General features: G+C 38.6%; 1 protein-coding gene across 1 annotated transcript in view; it reads right to left on the bottom strand.

Annotated features, from left to right (window-relative positions):
• The window catches only part of LOC149215219 (pyruvate kinase isozyme A, chloroplastic-like), a 124,216-nt gene that overhangs the window by 73,397 nt on the left and 33,851 nt on the right, over nucleotides 1-16,968 (bottom strand). The window lies entirely within an intron of this gene.

Below are 16,968 nucleotides of genomic sequence, written 5' to 3' on the forward strand. Positions count from 1 at the left end.
CTATGTTTCATTGCTTAAAAGGTTTGTGAAGGATGTTTATCATGTGATTGACTTGTATGTATTGTAGGTGGAACTAGAAGGAGAATTCCAGTCAAAACCTCATTGCATATTGTAGCGAAAACAACTTATGCTTCAAAATAGAGAAATTGAGCAAGTTAAAGTGCAATGGAAGCACTTTGAGCCCAATGAGGCTACATATGAGATGGTAGATCAGATGCGGGCTATGTATCCTTCATAATTTATTAGTTGAGGTAAAGGAGTTTTGGTATATGTACATATCTATGTATGGTTGTTATTGTAAATACCGTAATGAGTTGTGTTATAGATCTCCAATAAGCAACATGATTGTCATGTTGGTTTTGCTTTTAAGCAAGATGTTCATTGTAAATATTGCATCGAGCAAAGTTATAAAGCTCCATGGGAAATATGTTTTGATTTTTAGTGGTCTTGTTGGTCATAGGTGTCATAGAACACTGAGGACGGTGTTCCCCTAAGGGGGAGATGTTTGTAATAACCTAGGGTTAAAAGTTCATGTAATAACGTTAACAAAGGAAAAAAAAGACCAAGGTCATGGGACACGTATTCCAAGATTAATGATGGGAAAAACATCTTAGTGGGTATCACTTTCATTTTATTTATGGAAAAGACAATTGACAAAGGCAAAGATGCATTAATTAGCATTTTATTTATGAAAATAAAGGAAAATAGGAGAAAAGGGAGATGAAAGGTCACAAGTTTGCATGAGAGGGAAACTAGAAGAAAAATGAAGAAAATAGAGGCCTCAATGAAAAAAATGATAATGAGGATCAGTTCACAACCTTTTGTCAGCTTTGCTTTGGAATTAGTTTCAGAGAGAGAAGAGTGCCAAGAGGAGAAAGCAAACAAGCAAAGGAAAGCAAAGGAAGGACAAAGAAATCAAAGGACAAGCAAGAAAGGTTGGATCAAACAACTTGAATAGGAGGATTTTGCAAGTAACAAGTTGCATGTGTGATTTCCTAGCTGAGGTATGAATGCATGGTACATGCGTTTGTTTATTTGGTTCATTTACTGTCATTGGTATGGGCTTTGCCTGGTTTGACAGTGGTTTCAACCTCACCTTTCCATTTCCTGGATAACCATGGTGTGATGGGATTCTTTTCTTGATTGAGCTTTGGATTGCTGGAAGGTTTTGGAATCGAGTGAGGTGACCTCAAGAAAATTCCCATGGGTTGGGGGTGGAGGTGGTTTAATCTCTGGGAATCCCTCGATAGGTGGGTGGAGACAGTAAAATTCCTCAAGGTATTGGTGAAGAAACTCTCAAGCATCAAATCTTATTTTGGGCTTTGTGATCACTTGACCGGTTTTGGCGAGATCACTGTAGCCTAAGCGTGGAGGTGGTTTAATCTCCAGGAAGCCCTGGTTCTTTATGTCTCGAGATCCCACATTCATGCTTGCAATATGGAAAGGGGATGATTGGCAGAAGAAAAACATTTGGTTCAGCCCAATCTATGGTCGGGTGTGTTAGAGTCGGTCTAGTAGCCCTCCATCAGCGATCAAAGCTCTTTGCATTTGCATAAGTAGGTGTCTCATCAGTGTCATCTCATTGCATTCCATTAGGCATGCCATAACCCTGATGGAGGAGATGGTGTCTTTATTCCCCTCTTGGCACTGCTGGATCAAGTTGTTTCAGTCAATAAACTCTTTCAAGGTTACTTGTCTTGTCTTGAGGTCAAAAGTCCTAGGTCTAGGGTTTAGGTCCAATTTGTCTTTGAGGTCATGTCTTTAAAAGTCAATAAATGCCCAACAGGCCAGAGGGATGACTATCAAAGTATTTCTTCAAAAGATTTCATCTTGTACAACTAATTTTTACCTTGGATTTAAAAACCCTGTTTTTAAAGACAAGGTCATTTTCTCATTTTTGTAAAAAGTTGTAAAAATTCAAAATTCTTCGAAAGTCAGCATGCAGCCCTGGTCCCCTTTGCCAAGATTCCTCAGAAGCTATCCCTGCAAAAATTTTCAAGAAAAAGCATCAGTTCAACCAATTTCAGGACAAAAGGAAACCATAAAGTCAGCAACATTTAAATTTTGAAAAAGTGTCATGTTATAAACATTAGAAAGAGGGTTTGAGGGGAAATTAATTTAAATCAAGCTTATAAAGCCCCTCTCTCCCTCCATTTGGTCATCATTTGCCTCAAAGCAAGAGTGAAAGGCGATTTGAAGAGAAACTGGGCGAAATTGCAGACAGAGCCCGCGCGCGACCCGTTCAGACCTGCACGCGACGTGTTGGGCAGGCGCAACGCGTCAAGGGAGTCATCGCAGTTGGAAAAAAGCACTGGCGCGACGCGTTGGGCGCGCGCGACCCGTCCAGACCCGCGCGCTACATGTTGGGGATTCATCCACAGAAAATTGCCTGTAAACTGCAAAACGACCCAAAATTTCTTCAAGGTTGCAGGTAGGCCTCCAATCATCAAAATGTATTGTTTGCTAAAGCTTGAAAGAGCATGAGAATGTATTTAAAAGCCATTATTTTCAAATGAGGAGTCCATGTGTATTTGCTTAAGAATGTCAAAGTGCTAGTAAAGCTAGGGTTTGTTTTGCTGTTTTCAAGGTCATCCTTTTCACCCCCACTTTTTCCCCACATCCCTTTACCACCTCCCATATCATCTCTACCTAATCTCCCTACCAAAAATACCAAAAGCCCTAAAACCCTACCCCTATTCCTAAAAATCAATAATATAACCCTAAACCCTACCTCCCATAAAACCCTTGCAAATTATAATTGTGTGATGGTGTATATGTCATGATTCATTCCCTTAATTCCCTATTTCATATATTTTCCCTAATTTCCCTTAAAAGTCTCCCCTCCCTAACATCTCCCTTGTGTTATTTGTCCCCTTGAAACAACATTTCAACAATTAAAACAACAGATTTTTTAGCAGAAGTAGCGGTACATTTCAGCCACTTTGCTCTTGAAACCATGTCAGAAACCGCAACCGACTATGAGCAAAGTGATGACCGTGAGTCAACACTAGAGGTTGAGGTACAAAGGAGGTCTCACAGGGGTGGTAAGAGTGGTCACCATGTGAGAGAGGAGCCCACCTCTTTGACCTATTTGCAGGCTTGTCCACTTGCAGTCACATGTTTTCGCCACCTGTCATGTTATGAGTTTTGCGAGAGGATCTCTCAAATTCAGCATCACAGGGAATTGGTCCACTTGTTTGTTTTGCATTTGCATGACGGGCATGTGAACCTTGCAGGGGTGGATTTTACATTGACACCTGAGATGGTTGCTCAAGCAACAGGGATACCTAATGTTGGAGAAGAGTGGAACAAGCGCAAACTATTGGACAGATTTCAGTATGAGCCCTACATTAAACCTGCATATATGAGGCACATGACTGGTGTATTTCCTTTCAGATTTTTGAGGGATGAGTATGCTCCCTTGATGAGGCTCATCATGCGCTATTTCACCTGTGAGGGTAGATTTTCATGTTTGTATTCGTACCATATTCGCTTGTTGATGCATTTCACACGGGTACGGATGATGAACATACCATTTTTCATGTGCCGGAATATTGAGAAGATGGTGCCCTTGATGCAGAGAAAGAGACCAGCACAGCAACACAGGAGCATCTATCATTATGGTTTGATCCAGCTTGTGGTCATAAATCAGTTGGCTCAGCAGGGTATCCCATGGGAGGATTTTATCTCTCGTGATTTTTTCACAGCACCACCACCACCTCCTGAGGTTGTTCATGAGGAGGGAGGACCATCACAATAGCATGATATCCCTGAGACCAGACATGTCAGCTCTCCTCCATTGGTCACATATCAGAAAGGCCACAGGGCCTTATTTGCATCAGCTCGGCGAGTATTTTCTCCACATCAGGTGGAAGGGGTCTCGCCTTCTTCATCAGCTCAGTGAGTGTTATCTCCACATCAGGTGGAAGGGGCCTCGCTTCCGACAGCAGCACAGATATCAGAGAGGAGCAAGCAGCCCATGATTGGGAGGGACCGTCAGGTGATCCAGATATCGACATCATTGATCTTGACATCCATTCTCCTAGCACGGAGCTTCACGAGATCATTCAGTAAAAGGAAACTGAGAACCGCTTGTTGTAGCAAAAGTTAGAGATGGCACAATGGACAACTACATATTTGGAGCAGCGCAACAAGCAATTGGAAGATGAGCACACTCTTGATGAGTTGCGGAGGATTCATGAGGACCGCAACTTGGCTCGCAAAAGACTCGGTGATTTGGTACCCGTTGAGCGAGAGGCTATGCTTCTCCAGGTCAATGCTCATTTGGATAGGTTGCTGGCCAAGGCCAACCAAGATAAGGACCTGCTCCGGAACATGAAGAACCACTATTGGGCCCGAATGCACGTATGCAAGGCAAGAATGAAGGTGCTCCAAAGATGGTTGGCCAAAGCACTAAAACGAAGGAAAAGGCCCGATCCCCTCCACATCTTGGCTGAGGCTTCCTTGAAGGAGCATGATGCTAAATGACTTAACTCCAACACAAATTTCAAAAAAATTTGAGCATTTTTGGTCACTTGTGAATTTTTGGGCAAAAAACAAGTTTTCTCCACCAACACGTCGCGCGCGACCCTTTCGATGGGCAACTCCTTTTCAAGAAAACTCAGCAATTTTAGATTTTCCATGCAAAGATACACTTGCTCAGCAATTTCCAAGAAATTTCACCAAGTTTTGGGCCTCCAGAAAGTCAAAAAACAAGCAAAAAATGATTTTCTGCCACCTTTTTGACACACAGGAAGCAGTCTTGGGAGATTGCAATTTTGGAGGGGCAAATGGCCACCAAATTCAGAAATTCCACTTGGGTTGGAAAGTAGACGTCCAGACCTTTCCAACAAGCCCACTTTTGCCTCATTTGGACACCTGGAAGTGCCTCAAAAGCAGCTCCAAAGGCGCGCAACGCGTTCAGGATCAGGGCGCGACGTGTTGGGCAGTTTTCACAGAAATTCACCTACAGCTCAGCAAAACACAGTTTTGACTGGATTTGACTTTTTGGAGTAGATTTTGATCTTCCTTGTTGTAAATGATGTAATTTTATGATATTTTGACACTTATTTATCTCTTCTAGAAGATTCATTCATGAGATAGGCAAAAATTTAATGAATGAATTGGTTTCCTAGCTTATAGAGGCAAGTTGTTTTGACTGCCTAGTTTTCAGTGCTCAGTTTAGAATTGGTTGAAACAGCTCCTAGGATAGTGAGCTCGACCCCTAGAGGCAAGGAAAGATGTTAGATTGCCTATATTATGTACTTTCTTGGTCATTTTCATGGTTGGACTCTTGAGGGAGAAAGCTTCTATTGTATTACTCATTGTATCTCTGCAATTTTGGCAAAGGAAGAAAGACCAGGGTTTTGCAGTCCTTTTTGGGATTCCTGTGGTTACATGTATTGATGGTGTGTTTCTCTTTGTACTTGTAAGTTTGTTATGTGAATCATCTTCTTACTTTTCCTTCTGCAAATTAGGCAAATGAAGTGTTAAAGTAGAATTCATGATTGCCATGCTCTGCTTTTAAGTTTGTTTAATATCAATGTTTTCATCTGTTTACGGAGAACTCAAGGTGTTTACTTGCTCTCCTTAGCTCCTCACCAGTCATTCTTGCCCATCTGACTCTTTCAAAGGCATCAATACAGTCTCCTATCTTGCCCCAAAGAGCCCCCTGCGAAAACTGTGTCCAATCCCCGCACCCAAAATTGCCGTTCCCCGATTTTCCACCAAAATCCTAAAAATCTCAAATCAAACCTTTTATCAGTTTACTAGCCTAAAATCAGTGTTCTTTATTGGTTATCTCTGCCCGTTGAAGATCTTTGCCGAGATAGACCGGAGAGAGCCCTCTCCTGCCCCATAGGGCTAGCTACGAGGCTAAGTGGTTTGATGTTGCCTTGGAGTTTACCTTTTTCAGCCTGAGGTGAAATTTCAAGCGCTAACAGGGTGGTACATGGAAGTCTCTGACTTGGTTGGCTTTTGAATAAGTTAGAGCTATTTTCCTATTGTAATCTATGAGCACTTTTACTTGTTATTATGATGATTCGATGGTTGTTATGTCATGGTTAATAATATGGTTATTTGTTGGTTATAAGCATGGATCTATAATGTGCTCTAGCTATGACTTGTTGAGGATTTGATAAGTATTTGATGGTCAATGAATGCACAGGCTAACAAATGTTATTGCAACTATTATAAGAGGGAATTAGACCTTCTTGGTGATTCTCAGATAAGTTTCAAACTCCTATGATTAGATATGCATTCATGACATGTAGCTTACATGTTCACCATATGTTTGACAAAATAGCTGTCATGGTTAGGCCTGGTTAGGTTAAGTTTTGTATGAATAACATTGTCATTATGTCATGTATCATTCTAAGAAGGTTATAGGAAGTTTCAGACAATGGTCTGGAGGTTGGTCTGGAATTGTGGCTCAGATCTTGGGACCGCACCCTTTGAACTGTAAATTTTGGGTTGTAATTGCATGGAAGGAGTGTCATGCGTGCAGTTGGAGCCTTATAACTGCAATCTTGCAGGCTTGTGCGTGCGGTTGGGGGTCTAGTTCAGAGAAAAAAAAATCCATCTCAGGGTTTGGTCACATGGGGTGGTTCTTTGGCCCCTGAGTGTCATGTAAGCTCTGTAGGATGTTAATTTGTGGTCGGTAAGTCTCAGATGTCAGCCCCACTTCCTTAACTGGAGCTAGGAGGTCGGGGCATGTCATAGTGGCACTCCGCTTCACATTTACCCAGAGGGCTTGTAAAAATGGGCGAATGTGAGGAGGGGGTGTTACACAAATCCTTTGATCTCGAAAACAAAATTCCTCCTAGGCCCCACACCATTGAGTTCGATGAAACTTGTGCTAAAAATATGCAGATCTAGCTGCACTATGTTGGTTTTTTCTAGATCTATGAAATAATGAAAAAGATATGCTTCTAAAAATAATCCGCTTGGTAGAATTTCTAGTAAATGGTTGGATCTAGACCTAAAAAAACCATGCATTCTCTTACAATCCTAAAGCCCTTGGTGACATGTAGTTCGCAGATCCTAGAAACCATACCACAAACCTCCATTTTTGCTTCACCCCAGATAAAAGCTAATTGTAAATAACTTATTATAATATATATTATATATTATAATTAGTTAGTTATAAATAACTTATTATAGTATATATTGCATATTGATGCCACATTTATCTAAATTGAATATTAAATAATTGGTAAAGGTCGATAAGCATAAATTCATAGTAGGCATCGAGATACCTACCTTATGATACTTCACATTGCCAAAATTTTAAAAATATAAAAGCTAACTAAATTATAATTTTATTTTAAATCATTAGTACTATTAATTGTAAAATAAACTAATATATGAGTTAAACATGTATAGATTTAAAAAAAACATGTAACTAGAAAAATATAGTAAAGTAACAATAAACAATAAGAATTCAATGGCATAAATAAAAATCAAATGGAAATTGAATATGAAATGTAGACATGACCTTTGAGATAAATCTCAACTCTCTATTCCTAACTATTATTAGAAATATTTGGTAGGTATTCACTAGAGGTTCAATCCCTACCAATCACTTAATAATTATTAATAGTTAAATCAAGATTTTAGAAACTCTATTTCAAAATATACATACACGACCTTAAAAAAAAAAAACTTAACTATTTTTGAGATAAATCTCAACTTTCTATTCCTAACTATTACTAGAAATATTTGGTAGATATTCACTGGAGGTTCAATCCCTACCAATCACTTAATAATTATTAATAGTTAAATCAAGATTTTGAAAACCTTATTTCAAAATATACATACTTGTCGATGTAATTATAATATATTATGTTATAATTAATTATTAATTATAATTAATTAGTTCAATGGTAAAATAACTTATAATAATATATAATTTAATGTATTTTAATGGCGTAGTCTAAGTAATAGATGAAATGACCATTTTTCAGAGACTTTTTTTGGTCAAGCTTGCCAAAAACCAATAAATAGTTTTAAGAATCATAAGTTTAAGTTGTTTAATTTGCAAATTTAGATGGCCTCTGGAGCTATTTAGGCTGTTGAATCCATTTATACATTTAAAAGTGCATTTTAAGCAACAAAAAACCACAATTTTGCTAGAAATCGTATTGTGATATTCCGACCAAATAATCCATTTCATTTATTAATAGACTACACCTATTTTAAATACTTATGAATTATAATTAATTAAATATATATAATATATATTATAATTAGTTAATTACAGTTACAATTATGAGTTACATCATAATAAAATATTATATTAAAGGGAAGTTATTAAAATACATAATTTATTGTTTTATCTATTTTCTATATTATACAATTAGTTATTAAATATTAATTTTCCTTTAAAATACCTAAAAATATAAAATGTCTATCATAGTGACTCTAATGGGATATGATGAAATACTTATGAATTATAATTAATCAAATATATATAATATATATTATAATTAGTTTATTACAATTACAATTATGAGTTACATCATAATAAAATATTATATTAAAAAGAAGTTGTTAAAATACATAATTTATTGTTTTATCTATTTCTATATTATAGAATTAGTTATTAAATATTAATTTTCTTTTAAAATACTTAAAAATATAAAATGTTTATTATAGTGATTCTAATAGGATATGAATTTATGGCTGATAAATGTAGATAGCCATTAAAACATTTATGTAATATTTATATATATATATATATATATATATATATATATATGATCAAGTAAGAGTGGAGCTTTTCATTAGTAAAAAAAAAAATACATAATGCACACTTTTTTACGGAGCCAAGAACAACAACACCAGCTCTATGAACACTCAACAGACAACTGGGTTGACACAACCCTGAGCCTAACTCAAACAAATCTACAACGAGACTGTTGTCAAGACATTCCGTCCAATAGAGAGTACAAAGAATCAACCCTGTCTATCTAACCATCCTCAGAGCGACGCTCTGGATAACCAGTGCACACGAAACCTGCTTTCCGAACCCGAAAGAGAGATTAAAAGGTTCAGAGGTTCTCTCGGGTCTGCTAAATGTCTTAAGTCTCGCTCATCAAAGAACCCGAAAGCCCAGGGCCCACATATTCGATGGCCCACAATGCATTCGCCTGTGTCTTAAACACAATCCTTAACCTTTGGTTGTCTTTACAACCCGAAAACCGTGCGATCCTACCCTCGGAGATCCGATGGTCAATAGCTAATTTCGGGCCATCAACTTGCCCACTCTTTAATTTATCTTACGGACCCGATGAGAAACAAAACCGCCGCTCTATATTTTTTTCGGGTCCGCTTGAGGATTAACCTTCGATTATATTTTCACCCCGATCACTGTGCGATCCAACCCTCGTTGATCCAACAATCCAGAGCTATTTTCGGGTCAGCAACTTGCCCAAGCTTTATTTTATCTTATGGACCCGATGAGTATCATAAATCACCTCACTATAGTTTTTCCGTCCATTTTAAGTTTTAACCTCCGTGTGGTTAGCCGCCCAAAATCCATAGGATGGTGGAGTTCAAGGCAATCTATGGTTGGCTGCTTGCCAACCAACCCACTGTTTACCCTTGCGATTGGTCCATTTTCTACTGTTTCCATCAGTCTCCTTACTGCTTATTTTTCATACTCTAAGAATACTCCCTGTCTTTGATCGCCTGTCTGTGACAGTCCTCTCGCAATTTCCCTGAGGGTGTCGACGCCCAAGCATATCTTCTATTACTTCTTGAACAGAGCACTCCTTCATTCGCCAAACGATCTGCTAACCTGTTGGCTGTTCTGCGTACGTGAACAAATTTGAGTGTTCTCAGGGCTCTCAGGTGGGATTGTATACGTTGATAGACCTGCAATAACCACTAGTGTTTTGACACTTTTTCTGGTGCTGTACCATTGCATATCTTCTTGACCGAATTAATTATCAATTCAGAGTCTGCTTCTATGATAGCATTGTGTAAATCTGATTTAATCAAGATTTCTAGGCATTGCTCTAAGGCCATGAGTTCCGCCATATTATTAGTGGCATTCCCCAAATGACTATGAAAGATGACTTGTATGTATCCCTGCTCATCTCTTATGACTCCGCCATAACCAGCCACCCCAGGGTTTCCTTTAGAGGCTCCATCTATATTAAATTTTAGAAAACCATGTGGAGGAGGTTGCCAGAATTCCTTACCTGTTGTTGTATGGCTTACGATCTTGCTTATGCCCTGGGGGATCGGCAACTGGAGACCCAATTGCAAAAGTATATGTGCATCCTGGTTTAGAGGAGGGTTTTTGGGGGGTTTCTTTAGAAGGGTACTCACAGTTTCTTTGAGCTGTCTTATAATCTGAGCTATGATGCTCTGGGTTGAGCCAATTCTGTTCTTGAAAATCCTATTGTTGCATTCTTTCCAGACATCCCAGATCAAAAAACCTGGAACCAGAGTCCAGGCTTTGTTGATTGTTTCATTTTCTGAGAAGTCTTTCCGCCAATTCTTTAAAGTGCCAGTAATGCTGGATGCGTCCCTGTCAGTTTGCCTGAAGATTGAGGCTACCCAATTCCACAAGGTAGAGGTGAATGGGCAGAGGTTGAGTAGGTGATCCATCGTTTCTTCTTGTAGACCACATAACTGGCATCTAGATGGACCAACTAAACCTCTTTTCCGAAGATTTTCCCAAGTCAGAATTTTTTTATGTTGCACCAACCACATGAACAATTTGATTTTCATCCAGTGTGGGTTCTTCCATACTTTATCAGGGTTTGGAAAGTCAATCCCAATGGAAATTCTTTTGGCTTCTTTGAGGTTGAAGTTGCCTTCATTGTTTCTTCCCCATCTTAGTTGGTCAAATGATGTAGATGATAAAATATTTCTTTGTTCCAAGATCACTGCAAGAGCTTCTACTTAGGCCTTCAAAGGGGTCTCTTCACTATATACCAAATTCTTCCATGTTCTCCATTTATCCTTGTTCCTTGTCTGATCCCAGAAGTCACTTACCCTGAGTAAACCTTTATTCTCAGTGTCATTCTTAAGATTGGCTAATTCTTCTCTACACAGGTTAGGTTCCTGCTGCCAGTTATCCTCCCAAAACCAGGCTAGGTTTCCATCTCTGATCTCCCAGAAACTGTGCTTCTGAACTATGGCTCTATTCTCCCAATTATTGTTCCAAATGTGGGAGCCCTTAATGAGCCCAGACATCCAAATAGATCCCTTTCTTGCCAATTATTTGCATACTTCTGTTTCCAGAGCTTGGCCCATGGGGTTGTTGATTCCTTTAGCCATCTCCACCAAAGTTTTGCCCCCAAAACTTTGCTAAGGGTTTCAGGGTCATGAAGTCCCAAACCCCCATGGGTCTTAGGTTTACAGAGCTTATCCCAAGCTACCAAAGCCCATTTTTTTTCTCTTCCCCTTTGCCCCAAAGAAAATCTCTTTGAATATTCCTGATGAGTTGCAAAACTCCTTTAGGAGCAGGAAGAGTTGAAAACATGAAGGTGGGAATAGTTTGCAGGACAACCTTTGTAAGCACTAGCTGTCCTGCTAAATTCAAAGACCTGCTTGTCCATTTCCTAATTTTGTCCTGTAGTTTATTAGTCACTGGCTCCCAAACTTCCTTGCTCAGAGGTTTGTCAGTGAGAGGTATTCCCAGATATTTGGATGGTAACTGATCTCTTTGAAAGCCGAGAATTCTGGAGAGGTTTCTCTGAATAGCAATGTCAGTATTAAAAAAGAAAATTTTTGATTTGGTGAGGCTTACCTCTGTACCAGCGGCCATAGCAAATTCGTTCAAGATTTGTTTGAACACTTTAGCTTCCTTGACCGTGGGTGTACCCTGCAGCATAGTGTCATCCAAAAATTGTTGATGAGTCAAGGCATCCCCATTCAGGGTGAGTTTGAGACCCTGGATTCTTCCTTCTATATTAGCTAATTTGATCGCTTTGCCTAATCCTTCCATCATGAGAATAAAGAGGAAGGGGGAGAGCGGATCTCCTTGTCAGAGGCCTCTCGAAGGCCTAAAGGTTCTGGATGGAAAGCCATTAAGCAGGATTGAAAAACTAGTTGTGGTAACAAGGGCCATTACCCATCTTATCTAGTTGTGGTCGAAGCCATACACTTTTAGTACTTCCCTGATGTATAACCAGTTTAGCTTGTCATAAGTTTTCACTAGGTCAAGTTGTATGATCATACCCACTTGCTTATTGCTCCTAAGAGAATGTACCACCTCGTGAACTTGAATGATATTGTTTAGAATTTTCCTTCCTTCCACATATCTAGTTTGCTCCTCAGACACAAGCGTTGGAAGAAGGGGCTTGAGTCTGTTTGCAATTACTTTGGAAATAATTTTGTAGATCACATTGCATAAAGCTATGGGTCTAAATCTATTTGGTGTCATCGCTTTTTTCTCCTTTAGAATCAAAGCTATGAAAGAAGCATTAAGTGCCCTCAAAACTGTTTTGGATCTTCTCGAGTCCTCCACAACATCAAGGATATCTTGTTTGACTATTTCCCAAAATGCTTTGAAGAATTCTACATTGAACCCATCCGGTCTTGGAGCTTTCCCATTTTGCATCTCTTTTATGAATTCATTAACTTCCTCTTCAGTCACTGGCCTGTTAAGATTGTAATTGTTTTCCCTGGTTACAAGCTTTGGAATGTGCTTTGCTAAGTTGTTGATAAATTGTGATCTGTCTAAGAGAGGCTTCTCTGCTATGCTTTGGAAATGTTGTACTAGAGCACATTCCATTTCTTTGTGGGTACTGAGCTCTTTCCCTTGAGTATCTCTGAGTTTTGAAATCCTGTTATGTGACATGTGATCCACGGTTGACTTGTGAAAAAACTTTGTGTTTCTTTCCCCTTCTTTAAGCCATTGCACTATCGATTTCTGTCTCCAGAAGATCTCCTCTTGCTGGCATCTGTCTTCCCATTCCTATTGAAGAGAGTCAGCTTGCATTTTTCTTTCCTTGGTAAAGCCATCTGTGATGAGGATCTGATTAATTCCTTGTAGTTTCTGTTCAACTTCTCTTTTGGCTTTGAAAATATTGCCAAACTCCTTTTTGTTCCATTCTTTAAGCCTGAGTTTGATGTGTTTCAACCTCTGTTGTAGTAGGAACATATTAGTGCCTTGAACGAGCTTATCTTCCACCCACAATTTACCAATATTACTGATGAAGTCAAGGTGAGTGAGCCAGACATTTTCAAATCTAAAAGGTCTGTTCCTTAGAGTGCCTATAAAAGAAGCTTCAAGTTGGATAGGCTAGTGATCTGAGCCTCCAAAAGGAAGGATTAATGCAGTCAAGTCAAGGCCAATGAGAAGGAGTTCCTCCGAGATTATAAATCTATCTAGTTTATAGGATATTGTTCCAGGGGAAGTTACCATTTATTGTCTCCGTGTCCACTAGCCTCATGTCGTTTAGGAAAAATTGGAAAGAAATGGAGTCTCTACCTAGTGTTTTGGTCTCGCCTTTTTTTTCTGTAAGAGGTCTGATCATATTAAAGTCCCCTCCCAGAATCCAGGGCATAACAGGATGTCTCTCTCTCAGCTCCTCTAGTAAGGTAAGAAGCCTGAGTTTGTCTTCAAGATTTTGAGGACCATAAACATTTGTGATCATATATATTTCCTTATCACCCAAAGGTTGGATCACCATTGAGAGGTAGTTCCTGGATGCTTCAACATCCGGGATTCCAAGTTTCTGGGGATTCCAAAGTGTGAGAATCCCTCCTGCCGTGTTGTCTACTTTAACTTCTAGATACTCAAACTTAATGAGCCATTTTCTATGTATCTCTCTAATTTTGTCTATCGAACATTTTGTTTCCTAGATAAAGACCATATATGGGTTTTCTTCTTTTATCCTATTGCTAAGATTTCTTTGTTTCCTTTTACTTCCTAGACCCCTAATGTTCCAGGTTGTGAGCTTCATTATGAAAGGTTTGTAAATGAGTAACTAGTAAGATCTCTCATCTTACCTGAGTTAATCATGAGTTTCCCACACTCTGTTAGCAGTTCATTTTGTCTTTTCCTTCCTCTTTTCCTGCCTAGGTTCTTGGAAGCATGTCCTGATGTTACCTCCATTGTTTTAACTCCTCTATTTTCTTGGCTATCATGGTTTCTTTTGACTCCAGAACCCTTTGCTTGAGATCTCTAAAGGAAGAGTCGTTGCACTCTGTCAAACTCCTCTTGTGGTAGAGAATCAACCCCTTTGGTGGTTCCTTGCTCCAGGAACTTTTCTAGATCGAGATTCTCCCTCTGAAGAATTTCCTATAGTTCGTGGTCCTCCGTTCCAACTTCACTTGGGGTCATCTCATGGTCCCTGCCAAGTTCCATGATGCTTGGCAGATCTTCCTTTAGTTTGTTGTTCTCAGGTACATCCTCCATGCTAGCATCTTTTTCCTTCTCTGCAGGATTATCCTCCGATGCTTGGTTCGTCCCATTGTTCCCACCTTCTTCTAAAATCTTGAAACTGTTATGACTTGGTTGTTTATCCTCGTTAGTTTTCTTTTGGTACTTTTTTCCTCCTTTCCCTTTGCCTCCCATCTTGGTAAAGCCTTCAGGATCTTTGCCTGTGTTGGTTTTCATATTGTCCTCCAGTTTGTTTAAAGGGAAATCTCTGAAGAGGTGCCCATGTTCATGAAATTTACGGCATCTGAATGGGACATGTTCATAGTCCACCGCCTGCACCCATTCTTCATCATATACTTATATAATGATTTTGTCCGGAAGTGCTCCCAATAGGTCCATTTCTACACAGATGCGGGCAAAGGAGGTGTATTTTCCTCGTAGAGTCGCCTCTGATATTTTTTAAAAATGACCTAATTTATTGCCTATGGCTTTTAAGGATTCTGGCAGCTAATAATCTAAAGGTAGGGAGTAGATTCTTATCCATACCGGTACCGATGTGAATTTTTCTTGTTCCAGGACAAAATTCATCACCCATGGTCTCATGTAGAGGCCTACCGCAACATAAAAATATGGTCCTCCTTCAAACACTTTGTCTTTGTCCTCTAGGTTTGTGAACACCACTGTGAAGAATCCCTTGGACCCAAGGTGAAGGTTTATTTCCCCCTTTGCTTTCCAGTGGTTTCTTATCCATACATGCAAAGCCTTCTCCATTGGCCATATTCCCATAAATTTACATATAACTGCGTATGTCGCCATATGATCCATGTGCTCCTATAACACTGGATTATTTAAAACAACCCGACGTTTAATGGTTGACCTGGGTTTACAGAGTCCTGTCACACTCTTGTGCTTAGCTCTTTGAGTGCTGCTTCCTGTTCTCTTCTCTCTTTCGACTTCCTCATGATTCTTTTCCTCTTCATGAGAACTGATGTTTTCCGGCTTTTTTGTGCTAATACTCTCCGTTTCTGCCTCCATTGGTTTCTTGAAGCAATTCGAACTGGTTTCCTTGCTTCTGTTCGCAACTACATGACTGAGGAGGGAGTGGAACTCCCCCCTCCTCGCCCCTCCATGGTTACCAACAATAATCCCGTGTTGTTCCAAACCCTTGTTCAACTCACTCCCCAGCAGCTCCGCCGTTCGCTCCGTTCCTCTCGAGCAGGTTCTTTCGCAGGGTTAGTGTCAAATATAGAGAATATGTAGTTAATTACAATTGCAATTATAATAAAATATTATATTAAAAATAAGTTGTTAAAATATATAATTTATTGTTTTATTTATTTCTATATTATACAATTAATTATTAAATATTAATTTTCTTTTAAAAAAACTAAAAATAGAAAATGTTTAATTGACCCCATTATCTCTTATTAGAAAGGTGTTTTTAACAACAAGAACTCAACCAATTAAGCTAACCTTAAAGGCTTAAAAGTATTGGATGTTATAAAAGACTATATTTAGTATTTCAAGAATCATACTCAAGATGATCTTTTTTTTTTAAAGGCTATGTGGTGGGACTACTAGACCACCCTACAAGAGTGCCTTCACAATGCACCCATTCACCATTCTATACCCCATGGGCTATTTTAGGATGATCTTACCAAAATCTTGATCAAGGTGATGTTTATATCTCATAAGAGGTCACATATTCAAATCTAGAGAAGGTGAGAGTATGTACATCTTTGTAGACTTTAGCAATCAAATCACTACGTGGAGGAAAATCCCTCGTCTCACAAACAAGGGGTTCTTATACACCAATTTGTTGTTTGGTTTGGTCGTGACCTTAAAATTAGAATATTGTTATTATTATGTAGTCAACTATTGCCAAATAAGATATCACAAATAATCATCATTGACTTTTACAATTCCAATTTAACTATTATTATGGAACCAATTTCTTGAAATTCTAGTTGTTTTTGAATTTCAACTAATCAAAGATGTATTTTTTCCTACAAGACCCATTTTAAACCCAATTTTACTATATTGGAGTTAATTCTAGAAACTTTTTACAATTTGAATTTGCATATTCAACCCCATTTTGAGGGACTAGTTGTAGAAGCACATTAACCTCATATAAATTTCCCATCACATAATTAATTTGGATTCTCCATAGGATGCAACTCCCACGAGAGTAATAATAGTGTAGTTATGGGGGTCATTCAATGTAAAGTGGATTATGTCCACTATTAACGTGCACTAGTTAGTTAGCATGGAATAAATGTAATGTGACCTCATTAAAGAATGTTCGATAATGAGGAGGTGGTTATGATTAGGGTTTCATAGATATCTATAAATACGTATCAAGACCTCATGAAGGGCGTTTATGAAAGTATTTTGTATTAGATTTTGGCTCATTGAGAAGTCACCTATCTTAAAAGGCAAGTGAATAAAAGTGGATTCCTTACATAAAAGACTCATTGTAAGGTGTCATCCTACCTTAATGGTATTTTGATAAATAAAATAGGAGCATCTTGAATATCTTGTTTGTGATTTAGGTTTAAGATCAAGGATTATAACAAGTGATATCATAAAAAAATTTAGGTAAGAAAGTATATATATATATATAT

This window comes from Pinus tabuliformis, chromosome 1_1 (genome assembly GCF_031772625.1).
Source record: "Pinus tabuliformis cultivar Carrire ecotype Pingquan chromosome 1_1, CPIR1, whole genome shotgun sequence".
Lineage (NCBI taxonomy): Eukaryota > Viridiplantae > Streptophyta > Pinopsida > Pinales > Pinaceae > Pinus > Pinus tabuliformis.